The sequence below is a fragment of the Coregonus clupeaformis genome, chromosome 29 (assembly GCF_020615455.1).
Source record: "Coregonus clupeaformis isolate EN_2021a chromosome 29, ASM2061545v1, whole genome shotgun sequence".
Lineage (NCBI taxonomy): Eukaryota > Metazoa > Chordata > Actinopteri > Salmoniformes > Salmonidae > Coregonus > Coregonus clupeaformis.
The window spans coordinates 58,176,572-58,191,839 of record NC_059220.1 but is presented as its reverse complement, the minus strand read 5'-3'; positions in this window follow the sequence as shown (position 1 = coordinate 58,191,839).

Here is a 15,268-nt window from a genome sequence, read left to right as displayed (position 1 = left end):
TACAAACAACAAAAACAACAAAATGAAACGTGAAGTCCTCGGTCATAAATACACAAACCTACACGGAACAAGATCCCACAATTAACTAGTGCCAACAGGTTGCCTAAGTATGGTTCCCAATCAGAGACAACAAGCCACAGCTGCCTCTGATTGGGAACCACCCTGGCCAACATAGAAATACACAAACTAGAACATGAACATAGAAAACACAACACAGACACTACACACCCTGGCTCAACTTTTAAGAGTCCCCAGAGCCAGGGCGTGACAATTGTTTTTGACTATAAATGTACAATTAATTTGTCATCTGTTGAGGTACCGTTATAAGGAAAGTTAGCGGTAGAGTATGATAGATATTGTAGAGGGTTTAAAAAGTAAGTAAGTTAATTGGGTGATGAGACAGGTTGACTTGATGTTCAATGGGATTGTTTAATATTAGTAATTATTTATATTTAAGTGAATAAGAATATGTTATTAGGTAGTATTGCTTTGTGGAGACGATTTACTAATGAAGAACATGTCTAGATAGTTGAATAAGGAATGATATTTGATAATTGATCATTTTATTATGACATTAGATAGTTTGTTTAAACAACGGTGAGTTATGACGATGGTTCATTACTTCTGATAACTATAGGCTGTTTATAGTACGTTGAACGATGGGAGATAGTTGTTGCTGTTGGCCTGATGGATTAAGTAGACATCTTTTGTGGGTTTTGGATTATTATATTTTAATAACATCAATACAACAGTTTGCGATTATTAAATTACTAGAAAGGGGTTATAGGTTTATAGTGGAAGGTGTAGTTAACTTAATGAAACGTGTTATTATCTAGTGTCTTCTAAGTGGGAGTTTTTTTTCCATGATTGATGGGAGTCTCCTATAATATTATGTTAGGGGTAGAGTAGGAGACAACGTATCAAACTATTTTTAAATCGATGCTGGGGATAAGAGATCTGGTCTTACTTAAGAGGAGTACATGATTGTATTGGATAATGTATGGAATTTGACATTTAGAGGGGAGTTAGGAACAATAAAAGGGGTAGCTGATATTTCCTAGGTTGTTGATACTGTGGTGTCCGAGACAACGATGCTGATTATGCTGTGATGATAAGAATTCCGCTGACGCTGTACTTTGATTATAAAGGTTTATTATTTCAAAGGATTCCAGCGTCAATTTACAGACATCTGCAGATATCTGGAGAATAACCGGACCCAATCCCTAATATGTTATTTCTCCCCGTCCTTTGTTCAAAACATGGTATTTATCCTATGTAACATAAGATGGGTGGTTTTTTGACAGACCAATCCCCGGCTTCCACATATCTCCAAATGTCCTCTATTCCAAGAAGCCTATGTAGTAATGCTTTCCAGATGTTTCAGCAAAGCAGAGTAAAGTTCATCTATTACACCATTTGCAAATGTCAGCAAAATCATAGACCTTCAGACACTACATATTTCCCCCCTTCGAGACTAATTAAGTCTCGAAAACAAAAAGAATAGGATTATGACAAATAACAATTTTTGTTCTTGAGTAACTTCAGCAATAAACCAAAATTTATGGAGAGTAAACACATGTTTATATAGACACATTTTTGTATGGAGTGTAAATAAATTGTTATGGAGTGTAAATAAATTGTTATGGAGTGTAAGTAAATTGTTATGGAGTGTAAGAGCGAAAAACCTGTCTGGCAGCTTTCATTCCAAATATCCATCAATCAATCAAGACAGGAAAATTCTCTCACGGCCCCTCTGCCCCAGGCGACCACCTAAGTACTCCAGATCAATTTATAAATCTTTATCAATGCATTTTAAGCTATGATGCAATTGAATACAGATGAAAACCTCAGAAAACAAAATACAATAAAAAATGTCCACATTCAGGCTGGTCGACCCATCGGACCCTCCTGTGGATTCTCTCTGTCCCTGCCTAGACCCAATATCCCTAAGCTTCAACTAAATAAACAAAAACATCTGAGGTCCCCACATGTACCCAACAACAGAAAACATAATTCTTCAAAAAATTAATACAGAAAGAATATAACACTGGAATGTAGTCCACTACACTGCAGCTCCTCCACAGTGTCGACTTTCAATGCAACGTCGATGATGGAATCTGAACATTTCCACACCTTCCTTGTTCCACTTCCTCCAGTCCATTCATATTGTCCATGTTTGAGTATTTGAATCCCACTCTACACATCCCCATATACCTCTGGAAGAAAAGAAAAGACCAAACAGTATCTTTTGCAAAACAACACATTCAAATTAAAACATCAATATCAACTAAAAATATAAGAATGATATATATATATATGAATCACATTCCATTTCCCCCCTTTGATTCATAAGAAAATACTAAATATCACAATAATATAATTATCCCACAATCAGATATTCAAAATTTCCTAGAGTTATTTCAACCCTAGTTTTCATAACATTTTAGTCTGACTTTTTTTTCTCCAATTATTCAAAAACCATTTCACTGATTTATCCACAAAACCCCCTCCCATTTTCTGAGGATATTAAATCGGGAAGTCCCACCTGCTAATGACTTCTTTACACAAGAACTTTGCAACCGACTGAGCATCTTTTAGCTTAGTTGGACATTTTATGCACCTCTTGGTGTAGGAATGTAATCCAAGAATAACAGTCACACCCCTGCAAACACTATTTTTCAGACAGATTGTGCACCTGCCTATGATATAGTCAACCTATTCAAGCAAATATGGTTCCCAAAAACCCTACTCCTTTATAATCTTTCTCCTAATCTCCCCCCTTGCAACATTAGCTAACCCCTAGCTTCCTAAATCATCAGACCTAATAGGTCCAGAGGCGCTACTATCAACCCCTCATGGTTTCTCCCAAAACAACAATTGATTGCTACTCTAAGGATTTTTTCTATTGTCTTCAAAACACCTGCTTTTGAAAGTCCTTCAATTTCTGGTTCAATCCCTTGGATTGCTTCATCTTTCAATGGATACTGATTCTTCCAAGGAGGTCTGGCTCCTCGTCGGAGTTCAACTTACACAATGCATCTCTTCCCAACAATGCAATAGGTATATGTTCTGATACCAGTATGGGTATTGTAATTTTCTCATTTTCATAGCAGAGCTCAATTGGTTCCTTAAGAGTAATCAACTGTTTCACTCCCTCAAATCCCTATCCTAATTAGTTGATTTGACATAGTGAGATGTGTAACCTCTTCAGGCTGAACACAGATAAAAGCCGTTCCGCTATCCATCATCACTTCCCATGGTCAGTTGTTTATTTTCACCTCAATTGTTGGATCTTTTTCCCCTAACTGGTGCTACCAGCTGACACCCCCCTTTCGGATCTTCTAGGCACCCCTAGAATCCTTGCTCCTTGCCCCTATAAGGGTTCACCTGTCCTCCAGATGATCTCCACTTGCTCCTGTATCTTCCTCTGAAATTCCCTCTTGTGTTTCCTCCTGGCCCATTACACTCACAGGCAAAGTCACCAACCTGTCCACAATCATAACACACTTCTCAAGATTGTTGGAAGTATGGCTTAAATCTTCCTCCTCTTCCTCTTTCTAAGCCTTCTCTTCCTCTTCCTCTCCAATTCTTTGTCTTTCCAGAAACTGGCTATGGATATGAAACAACTTGTACCACTAGTTGTGGCTGGTACAATTGCATTTGGAACTGGTCCAGTTGAAGCTGTAGCAGTGATTGTTGATTTGGTGCACACTGATTCTTCATAACCAAAGCTTTTCTTCTCCTTCTTATTCTCCCCCAGTTGTATTTCATTTAGTTTTCTGAGAGTTTCTTGGTCCTGTTCTTTCTAGTTGTGTTCCTTCTTCCTGTACAGATCCACTTGATGGGCTATATGATCTCTATAGACACCTTTTGTCATGCTTCCAAGTCCAACCACCTCTGCCAGTTTGCTCCTTACTGGTGAGGGCAGTCCCATCTGTAGTTTAGCTCTCAAAATTGACTGCTCAATTTGACTCATATCTGGATCATTTCCGGTAATATTTCTCCACACTTGATGAACTCTTGACACATAGGCTCTCAGATTTTCTTGTTGTCCTAGTGGATCAATCAGGATGTTGTCAGAATGCACATTTGTTGGAAACATATCTTTCAGTGCTCTCCACAGCCTATTTCTACTTGCAGCCAACAATTCAGGGTCATTCACTGCAGTCCCCACATATCTATTAAGTCCCGCTCTCTGAAATATTTCTTCCATATCTGGAATCCCAAGGAGATTAGCCAAAAGTCTCTTAATGTCTCCTATGGCAGACTATGTTCCCACCATAATTTCTTCCAATTTTTTGAAATCCAAGGATATGCTCCATCTTGAAGAGTAGACAGCTTCTCAAGTATATCTGACATATCGGTATTCTTCAAAGGCTTATATTCTAGGTTCTGTCCTCGAAATATCATCTGGCATCATCTTCTTACTTGTGCTCTTTTTCCTTTCCTCAATGTATTATTCTTCTCCAATTCTTGGGATCCTTTTCTCAGCAGTTTTTTCTTCTCTATCTTCAACTTCTTGAGTTGTTCTTCCAGTTCTCTTACTTCTTCTAAATTATTCCCTTTATCCAGGCATGATACGCATCGGTCTATATCTCTTTCTATTTCTTCTGTGCTAAACATTGTAGGATAAAATCCTCTTGAATATGAAGCACCTTTAATCTCCAAATCTTCATCGCTGTTTCCATCTTCACTTTCATCAGAGATCAGATCTCTTGTATCCTTCTTCCAACTTCCATCATCCCTTCTTTCCACTCTGGCCAACCTCTGTCTGATCACAGGGTCATATCCACCCATGATCTCTTCTGAATCACTCTAATCATCATCATCATCTTCAATTTCCATCCTCCTGAACCTCACTCCACCCTTAGTTTCCAGACATCTCGTTTTCTTCTTACTTTTGGAGTTTTGGATTCATCTTTATTGTCGTTTCTGCTTTTCCTCTCTCTATTATTCAATCACTTTTATCATGTTGATGACGTCAGGGTTAAGAGTCCCTTCCACTAGCCATGGTTGTTCAATGTCATGCCAACGTTTATTCCCTTTCCAGATAACCTTGCAATACCATTAACTAAAGGATTACTATTTTGTACTACATCAACAGGAGTAATTACTTTTGCAGTTTTTATGTCCCTTTTCCCCATTGTAACGACTCTTTTATATGTTTCCCTCCTTTGTTTTTTTATTTATTATTTAATTAACATTAATTAATTAGTTAATTAATTAATCAATTAAATAATTAAATAATTAAATAATTAATTAATCAATCGATATATCCATTTATTTTATTTATTTTATTTTACCAAATTATTGATTAGTGGCAATCTTACCACATCCGATCAGGAAAAGTAAAGGAAAGTAGTCAACTTCAGAGCAATCCAAAAAAGAAAGACCTCTAATCCAGCAACACTACAGCACTCACAAACCCATTGCTTAATAAGCACCCAATGACCTTAATTTTACAGAATAATGTCAGTGCTCGATTTCCCCACTCAACGCTAATCAAACCCACTCATGCACAAAAACTCCAAAATGCAATTCTTAATTACATCAATTGATCAGTCTGTTGCCAAGTCCCTGTCAAATTGTCACAACATCAAATATGCTAGGCACCCAAAATATCCTCTATGGGAAGGTAAGTTGTGAATAGAACAGTACTAGCCTTGATTTGACTTGATCCGTTGCAGCACACTCTGTCGCGTGATGCACTCGTCAGCACCTCCTCTCTCTCTCCGTCTCCTCCTTCTTATCGTCTCTCATATCACAGAAGAACAAAGAACAGACAAGAATTTAGTATTTTATGCACTCACTGGGTATTTCAACCATTCAATATTCCTCTGTTCACATTCGCTCTAAAAAATAAGCAAACAGCTTAACTCAGGAATATTATAAATAGCTCAATAACATTTTTTTTTTTTTTTTTTTTTTTTTTAATCCGTCAACATATCTCTCATTTATCAATTCAATAGATCTCAATCAAATAGTTTCATCGTCAAGCAACAGCCGATTTAACAAACAGAATACTTTAATCGTATGTAAGTCTCCCTCTCTGTCTGCTCTGAGTCTGCGTCTCCCAACAGCTCAGTGCAGGCAGAGAGTGGCACATTTGCTCTACGTAACTCTAAACTCATAAAATCACACGCATGCGTAGTTCATTCACCAGTGCGATTTCAGAGTGGAGGGAGCTCTCAAGCAGCTCTCTCCCAGCTAGACAACAGAAAGTAGACAGACCTGCTGTCGCTCCGTTCTCTCCCCCCATAGACAAACAGTAACACTTAACAGAGCTCACAAACCAACACAAAACATAGAACACAAATCCTACTCTCTTCTACACACACACACATACAGTTTAAGAGGCTTATTTCCGTTCCTACGGACCTCTAAGCATGCTACTATCATCGCGCCATTTTTCCTTCTGTTCCTAAATTTTTACTACCTCGAGTTCGCGGATATCCAATGAGCGGTTACATCAAACATATACTTTGTCAACTATAAGTTGAGCGGTAACTTGCAATCGAATGTATATACCACAACCCACAGTCCCCGGGACTGACCTAAATTCACCTAATGCGCTTTTAGGATTTTCGGCCCATCCTAATGATCGCCTCGTTTGAGGGCTTTCCATAGATTCGCGATGCCCTAATGTGTATACATTTTCCTTAGTTCCTGGCCTTTCCTTCCTTGTATTCTTTTTGAATTTTATTCAAGCAAAATATCCCTATAGACACTCCCCCCTGTTTGCGTTGTTACCAGCGCAAACAAATTTAGAAATTTAGAACGGACTCTTACCCCACAGCAAATAACAGCAAAGCACACACGCAAGTTCTTAACGGTGCATTCATTCAAAGCACACACACAGACACACAAACTAACCAGTGCCCAAAGTAGTGAGAAAACTCACCCTTATCTGCCGGACTCTGGAGCGAGAGTCAGCTCGGCGCCCATGAATGGAACGCTGAGAAAAGACGCAACACGACCAATACCTCGTCGCCATTCTGTGGTGTCCGAGACAACGATGCTGATTATGCTGTGATGATAAGAATTCCGCTGACGCTGTACTTTGATTATAAAGGTTTATTATTTCAAAGGATTCCAGCGTCAATTTACAGACATCTGCAGATATCTGGAGAATAACCGGACCCAATCCCTAATATGTTATTTCTCCCCGTCCTTTGTTCAAAACATGGTATTTATCCTATGTAACATAAGATGGGTGTTTTTTTGACAGACCAATCCCCGGCTTCCACATATCTCCAAATGTCCTCTATTCCAAGAAGCCTATGTAGTAATGCTTTCCAGATGTTTCAGCAAAGCAGAGTAAAGTTGATATATTGCACCATTTGCAAATGTCAGCAAAATCATAGACCTTCAGACACTACAATACTGTAAACGATAATGCTTTATTTGATATGGGATCACAAGGAGCAGATGTAGGGGTTCAATAATCATGGTGAGATTTAAAGAGGATATGATCTGAAGGGTAATCAATTCAACAGAATCATTGTAAACTCAGAGGAATTTTTAGTGGTTTTAATTTTGTGAAAGGTTTTATATAATATTTTTATGGAGTAGTTATGAGGAGTGAGATTGATATAAACGATTATTGGTGAGATAGGACTGTGGATATATGTATCATGTTTTGTGGGTACTTACTATCTTTGGATTACTGATTGTAAATAAATGTTAACGACATGTATACTTTCTCTTCCAGGAACATGGGGATTTCTTTATATCTCATTGGGATGTTTCAAAAGCATGTAGGCTAGGTGGAAATAGTTTATTATATTTATAATTATATTAATTATAAATTAAGTAGTCTTATTTTTAGGTTGTCATAGGGAGCTACCAAATTAAATAAGGCCATGTTTGTTTTATTTGTTTTCCAAATGGGTTTTTCAAATAAACACACAACACACCAGTTTCAACAGGTCAAAGGTGATATGTCTTAAAGGAGCACACACAGTGAATTTTATGGAGTTTTTATTTTTATTTTTTGGTGTACATGATTTCTTATGAGAATAAATGTCATGAGGATTTTATGTACACTTGGGGTACATAACATTTATTAGATGTTTTGAATGTTGGTAATGATTAGTATACTGTTTGATGGAACAATTCGTTGAATGATTTCAATGACCTCTGAACTCTGTTCTGACTTGCTGGTGTGATCTGATCACCCACACTAGTAATCCTGGGTGAGGAATTTAAGATAGTTCATTTTACTGAGTTGAGGGTAATTTATTAAAACTGACTATTGTGAAGTGGTTTTTATAATTTGATTTTAATATATATGATTTGGGCTATATAATAAAAAGAGAGAGAGGGAGCTATCCTGAATGAGGGATACCTGTTGATAGTTAAGTGTACTAATCTTGGATTACTTTACGGGATAGAAGTAAATTGAGGTATTATCAAAGGTTGTCTTTTTAATTTCATTTTTATTAGGGTTTAATAAACAATGTTGGTGTTTTGTTTTTGAAAGCATGAATCACGTTGTGACTCGTGTTCAAAAAAGGAGGTAGTATTGATGGTATGAGGATTTATTGGTACATTTGCATATTGTATTAAGAATATGAGCAGTAGTAAGTAATGTGTTATGGGTTAGATTAAATGTTTTAGGGGAAAATGTATTTGTGGTATAAGGCAGAATTTAGAGGAGACCTTTCTATGACATTAGTAGACTGCAACAAGCTGCAAGAATGTGCACTTCCTAATCTAGAAGGCTTATCAGGAATGATAAGACGAAAGGATGAAGTAGCATGCTGTGTCTCAACTAACAATGTTATGAAGATTTTTTTTCGAAAAGGTGAAGGCTTCTCTGACAGACCTACCAGGAGAATCTGGACATTTTTTGCAATTTGGAGACTATGTGGTGGTAAAGGATTAATTAAGTCATTGATGGACAACACCCAAGTGGACTCTGCATTTCCACAACAAATGTCAAATAGAACATACCCAGAACCTGGTTGCCCTGTTCTCAGAACATAAGATATGAACGTTCTAGATACGTTTCATTGCAATGTTGCAAGAACTTTTATGTGTCCAGTTTTCTTTGGGTTAGGAGAATATTCCATCAGCGTTCCACCAAACATACACAGAACATGGTTGCCATGTTCTCAGAATATAAGATATCAATGTTCTAGGCACGTTTCATGGTAACGTTGCAAGAACATTCATTGTAGATGTGTACAAATAAAAAAAGCAGACACTGAATATCCCTTTGAGCATGGTGAAGTTATTCATTACACTTTGGATGGTGTATCAATACACGCAGTCACTACAAAGATACAGGAGTCCTTCCTAACTCAGTTGCCGGAGAGGAAGGAAACCGCTCAGGGATTTCACCATGAGGCCAGTGGTGACTTTAAAACATTTACAGAGTTTAATGGCCGTGATAGGAGAAAACTGAGGATGGATTAACAACATCATAGTTACTCCACAATAATAACATAAATGAGTGAAAAGAAGGAAGCCTGTACAGAATAAAAATATTCCAAAACACTCATCCTGCTTGCAATAAGGCAAAACTGCAAAGAATTTGGCAAAGAAATGTACTTTATGTCCTGAATACAAAGCGTTATGTTTGGGGCAAATCCAACACAACACTGAGTACCACTCTTCATATTTTCAAGCATGGTGGTGGCTGCATCATGTTATGGGTATGCTTGTCATCGGCAAAGACAATGGAGTTTTTGGGGGATAAGAAAATGGAATAGAGCTAAGCACAGGCAAAATCCTACAGGAAAACCTGGTTCAGTCTGCTTTCCAACAGACACTGGGAGACAAATTCACATTTCAGCAGGACAATAACCTAAAACACAAGGCCAGATATACACTGGAGTTGCTTACCAATAAGACTGTGAATGTTCCTGAGTGGCCTAATTACAGTTTTGACTTAAATCGACTTGAAAATCTATGGCAAGACTTGAAAATGGCTGTCTAGCAATGTTCAATAACCAACTTGACAGAGCTTTATTCATTTTTTTTAGAATAATGTGCAAATATTGTACAATCCAGGTGTGCAAGCTCTTAGAGACTTACCCAGAAAGACCCACAGCTGTAATCGCTGCCAAAGGTGATTCTAACATGTATTGACTCAGGGGTGTGAATACTTACGTAAATTAGATATCAAGGGGTATGGATACTTTCTGAAGGCACTGTACATGTTCATTCATACAGTAATTATTATTCAACATGTCTTCACCTCTGTAACGTGTACGCTGGGAGTCGGGAAGCAAGTACAGGGAGTGAATTTAATAATGAATAATACATGGAACAAAACAATAAACACGAGTAGCGTACAGACATGAAATACAAACACAGACTCAATAACGCCTAAGGAAGGAACCTGTAGAGCCTGCCGAGGCACGGGAACCTGTCGAGCTAGCCGAGGCACGGGAACCTGTCGAGCCAGCCGAGTCACGGGAACCTGTCGAGCCAGCCAAGGCACGAAAACCTGCAGAGGCGCGGGAACCTGTCGAGCCAGCCTAGGCTCGGGAACCTGTCGAGCCAGCTGAGGCACAGAAGCCTGTCGAGCCAGCTGAGGCACTGAAGCCTAACGAGCCAGCTGAGGAGCCTCAGGACGACGACGTCCAGAGGGACGGTCCCGAGGACCAGTGGCAGAACAGTTGCCTCTGCTGAGGCGCGGGAACCTGTCAAGCCTGCTGAGGCACGGGAGCCTGACGAGCCGACTGAGGCACGGGTGCCTGACGAGCCGGCTGAGGCACGGGTGCCTGACGAGCCGGCTGAGGCACGGGTGCCTGACGAGCCGGCTGAGGCACGGGTGCCTGACGAGCCGGCTGAGGCACGGGTGCCTGACGAGCCGGCTGAGGCACGGGTGCCTGACGAGCCGGCTGAGGCACGGGTGCCTGACGAGCCGGCTGAGGCACGGGAGCCTGACGAGCCGGCTGAGGCACGGGAGCCTGACGAGCCGGCTGAGGCACGGGAGCCTGACGAGCCGGCTGAGGCACGAGAGCCTGACGAGCCGGCTGAGGCACGGGAGCCTGACGAGCCGGCTGAGGCACGGGAGCCTGACGAGCCGACTGAGGCATTGGAGGTTGCTTCGGCTGTGGCATTCGGACTCGACGTCACCAAATTTTTAAAAATACAAATAATACCTGATGCTCCCCTTTGGTGAGGCGTTATTCTGTAACGTGTATGCTGGGAGTCGGGAAGCAAGTACAGGGAGTGAATTTAATCATAAATAATACATGGAACAAAACAAGAAACACGAGTAGCGTACAGACATGAAACACAAACACAGAGTCAATAACGCCTAGGGAAGGAACCAAATGGAGTGACATATATAGGGGAGGTAATCTGGAAGGTGATTGAGTACAGGTGTGCCTGATGATGACGTGCAGGTGCGCGTAGTGATGAAGGCAGGTGGGCGTAATGAACAGTCGACTGGCGACCTCGAGCGCCGGGGAGCGGGAGTAGACGTGACAACCTGGGATATGTTCTGTGAATGTTTGATGGGATGTTGATGGAATATTCTGCCCCACCAACATTAGACAACTATACTGAAAGCCCTTAAATTGCTGAAATAAGTCAACCCAATCAATGATGAGAATAGTCAGATTAACCAATACATGACATGGACATGGTGGGGAAGCAGGGATATTGGGTGCCTGACCAGCCGGCTGAGGCACGGGTGCCTGACGAGCCGGCTGAGGCACGGGTGCTTGACGAGCCGGCTGAGGCACGGGAGCCTGACGAGCCGGCTGAGGCACGGGAGCCTGACGAGCCGACTGAGGCATTGGAGGTTGCTTCGGCTGTGGCATTCGGACTCGACGTCACCAAAAAAATTAAAATACAAATAATACCTGATGCTCCCCTTTGGTGAGGCGTTATTCTGTAACGTGTATGCTGGGAGTCGGGAAGCAAGTACAGGGAGTGAATTTAATCATAAATAATACATGGAACAAAACAAGAAACACGAGTAGCGTACAGACATGAAACACAAACACAGAGTCAATAACGCCTAGGGAAGGAACCAAATGGAGTGACATATATAGGGGAGGTAATCTGGAAGGTGATTGAGTACAGGTGTGCCTGATGATGACGTGCAGGTGCGCGTAGTGATGAAGGCAGGTGGGCGTAATGAACAGTCGACTGGCGACCTCGAGCGCCGGGGAGCGGGAGTAGACGTGACAACCTGGGATATGTTCTGTGAATGTTTGATGGGATGTTGATGGAATATTCTGCCCCACCAACATTAGACAACTATACTGAAAGCCCTTAAATTGCTGAAATAAGTCAACCCAATCAATGATGAGAATAGTCAGATTAACCAATACATGACATGGACATGGTGGGGAAGCAGGGATATTGGTGTACTGTGCAACCAAGAGGTTATGAGTTCAAATCCCAGGTGAGGACTGTTGAATAATATTACTGTATAAATGAACATGCACAACGTAATCATGTATGTAAAAGTATGTCAAATATTTCAGTTGAAAACACTATTTTAAAAGCTGTGTGTATGTGTGTGCGTGTGTGTGAGTGTGAGTATCGCAACCAACAAAAAACTATAAATGGATCAGTGTTGCACAAATCAGGTGAACGGTAACAAGGCGTGATGTGTAATGGGTGGGAGAACGTTTCTTCTTTCTGATACACAGAAATGTTCCTGCAAGGTTCCCATGAAACGTGTCTAGAACATTAATATCTTATGTTTTGAGAACATGGCAACCATGTTCTATGTACAGTATGTTTGGTGGGACTTTGATGGAATATTCTCCTAACCCACAGAAAACTGGACACATGACTGTTCTTGCAACATTTCCATGAAACTTGTCTAGAACATTAATATCTTACATTCTGAGAACATGGTAACCATGTTCTGGGTAAGTTCTATTTGACATTAAGGGAATGGTCTCTTGGAAACATTCCTTGCACATCACGGAAACATTTCTATGAAAATGTTAGTTAATGACCTAATGAGACTCTTAAGGGAACATTCTCTAAAGTTATGGGAACATTTGTTGTTAGCTGGGGAGGTCCTTTCACCTACAGACACAAACAAACAGAACAACAAATACAGAAACTCAGTGTCCGTTACCATGAAGTATTTACCTCTAAATCACAAGACCTGAGGTGACAGGAGGTGACGTGGTGAATAAACCATCGAATGAGAATGAATCATTCTATTTTTATGGAATTAACCCTTTTTAAACAACTGAGGAAATTAAGGATATATTTCCAGGGTGTGGAAACATGTCCCTACGATTCATGTCCTTTGTGTTTCTGTCTCTGAGGCCCAGACCCTGGATCTCATCAGCCTGGACATCCACCTCATTCCTCCATGCCCCGCCAACACAGCTTCATTTCCTGTGTCTGAGTTCGAGTGGAGAGGTTCCGACATTAGCAGCGGAATGTGTGTATGTGCGTGTGTATGTATTTGAGCCTTCACAGTCTTATTAACTGGTAACATGATCCTTTCAAAAAAATGGAATGCACTCATTGGGCATACTGCTCCCCTAGACAATTAAATGTAACTGCACTCCAATGGGACAGAGAATGGTTTACTCCTAAAGGACGTAAATAAATGGCAATAGTGTGCAGGAGATAGTTTTGAGTCTTAAAAGACAACTCCGTCTCTTTTAACATTTGGGTTGTTATTATGAAGGATTTAGTGAAGTCCTAAACAGTTTGTGTCATTTTATGATTTCATATCTATTGCTTCTCTGTTACGTTTCCAAGAAGGATCCCTGAGATGACTAATACAATAAAATATTTTCCATTACGTACCACACCTTGTTACTCTTGCCGAACCTGTATGCTAAAAGCAGTGTGTGTGTGTGTGTGTGTGTGTGTGTGTGTGTGTGTGTGTGTGTGTGTGTGTGTGTGTGTGTGTGTGTGTGTGAGTATCCCTGACCTTGCCAATAGACAAAGAGCTATGAATGGATCAGTGGTTCACCAATCAGAGTCTGGACCATGTTTTTCAATTTACATATTAGACACACTTTGACCTAGTTGATTACATTGTGCATGTTCATTTATACAGTAATTGTTATTCAACATGTCTTCACCTGGGATATGTTCTGTGTATGTTTGGTGGGATGTTGATGGAATATTCTGCCCCACCAACATTAGACAACTATACTTAAAGCCCTTAAATTGCTGAAATAAGTAAACCCAATCAATGATGAGAATAGTCAGATTAACCAATACATGACATGGACATTGTGGTGAAGCAGGGATATTGGTGTACTGTGCAACCAAGAGGTTATGAGTTCAAATCCCAGGTGAGGACTGTTGATTAATATTACTGTATAAAAGAACATGCACAACGTAATCATGTATTTCAAAGTCTGTCAAATACTTAAATTGAAAACACTATTTTAAAAGCTGTGTGTGTGTGTGTGTGTGTGTGTGTGTGTGTGTGTGAGTATCCCAACCAACAAAAAACTATGAGTGGATCAGTGTTTCACAAATCAGGTGAACAGTAACAAGGCGTGTGTGTAATGAAACAATTTTTTTGGGTGGGAGAACGTTTCTTCTTTCTGATAAACAGAAATGTTCCTGCAAGGTTCCCATGAAACGTGTCTAGAACATTAATATCTTATGTTCTGAGAACATGGCAACCATGTTCTGTGTACAGTATGTTTGGTGGGACTTTGATGGAATATTCTCCTAACCCTAAAAAAAACTGGACACATGAATGTTCTTGCAACGTTCCCATGAAACATGTCTAGAACAAGAAAATCTTATGTTCTGAAAACGTGGTAACTCTGTTCTGTGTATGTTTGGTGGTACATTGATGGAATATTCTCATAACCCACAGAAAACTGGACACGTGACTGTTCTTGCAACATTCCCATGAAACATGTCTAGAACATTAATATCTTAAATTCTGAGAACACGGTAACCACGTTCTGGGTAAGTTCTATTTGACATTAAGTGAATGGTCTCTTGGAAATATTCCTTGCACATCACAGGAACATTCCTATGAAAATGTTAATTAATTACCTAATGAGACTCTTAATGGAACATTCTCTAAAGTTATGGGAACATTTGTTGTTAGCTGGGAAGGTCCTTTCCCCTACAGACACAAACAAACAGAACAACAAATACAGAAACTCAGTGACCATTACCATGATGTATTAACCTCTAAATCACAAGACCTGAGGTGACAGGAGGTGACGTGGTGAATAAACCATCGAATGAGAATGAATCATTCTATTTTTATGGAATGAACCCTTTTTAAACTACTGAGGAAATTAAGGATTTATTTCCAGGGTGTGGAAACATGTCCCTACGATTC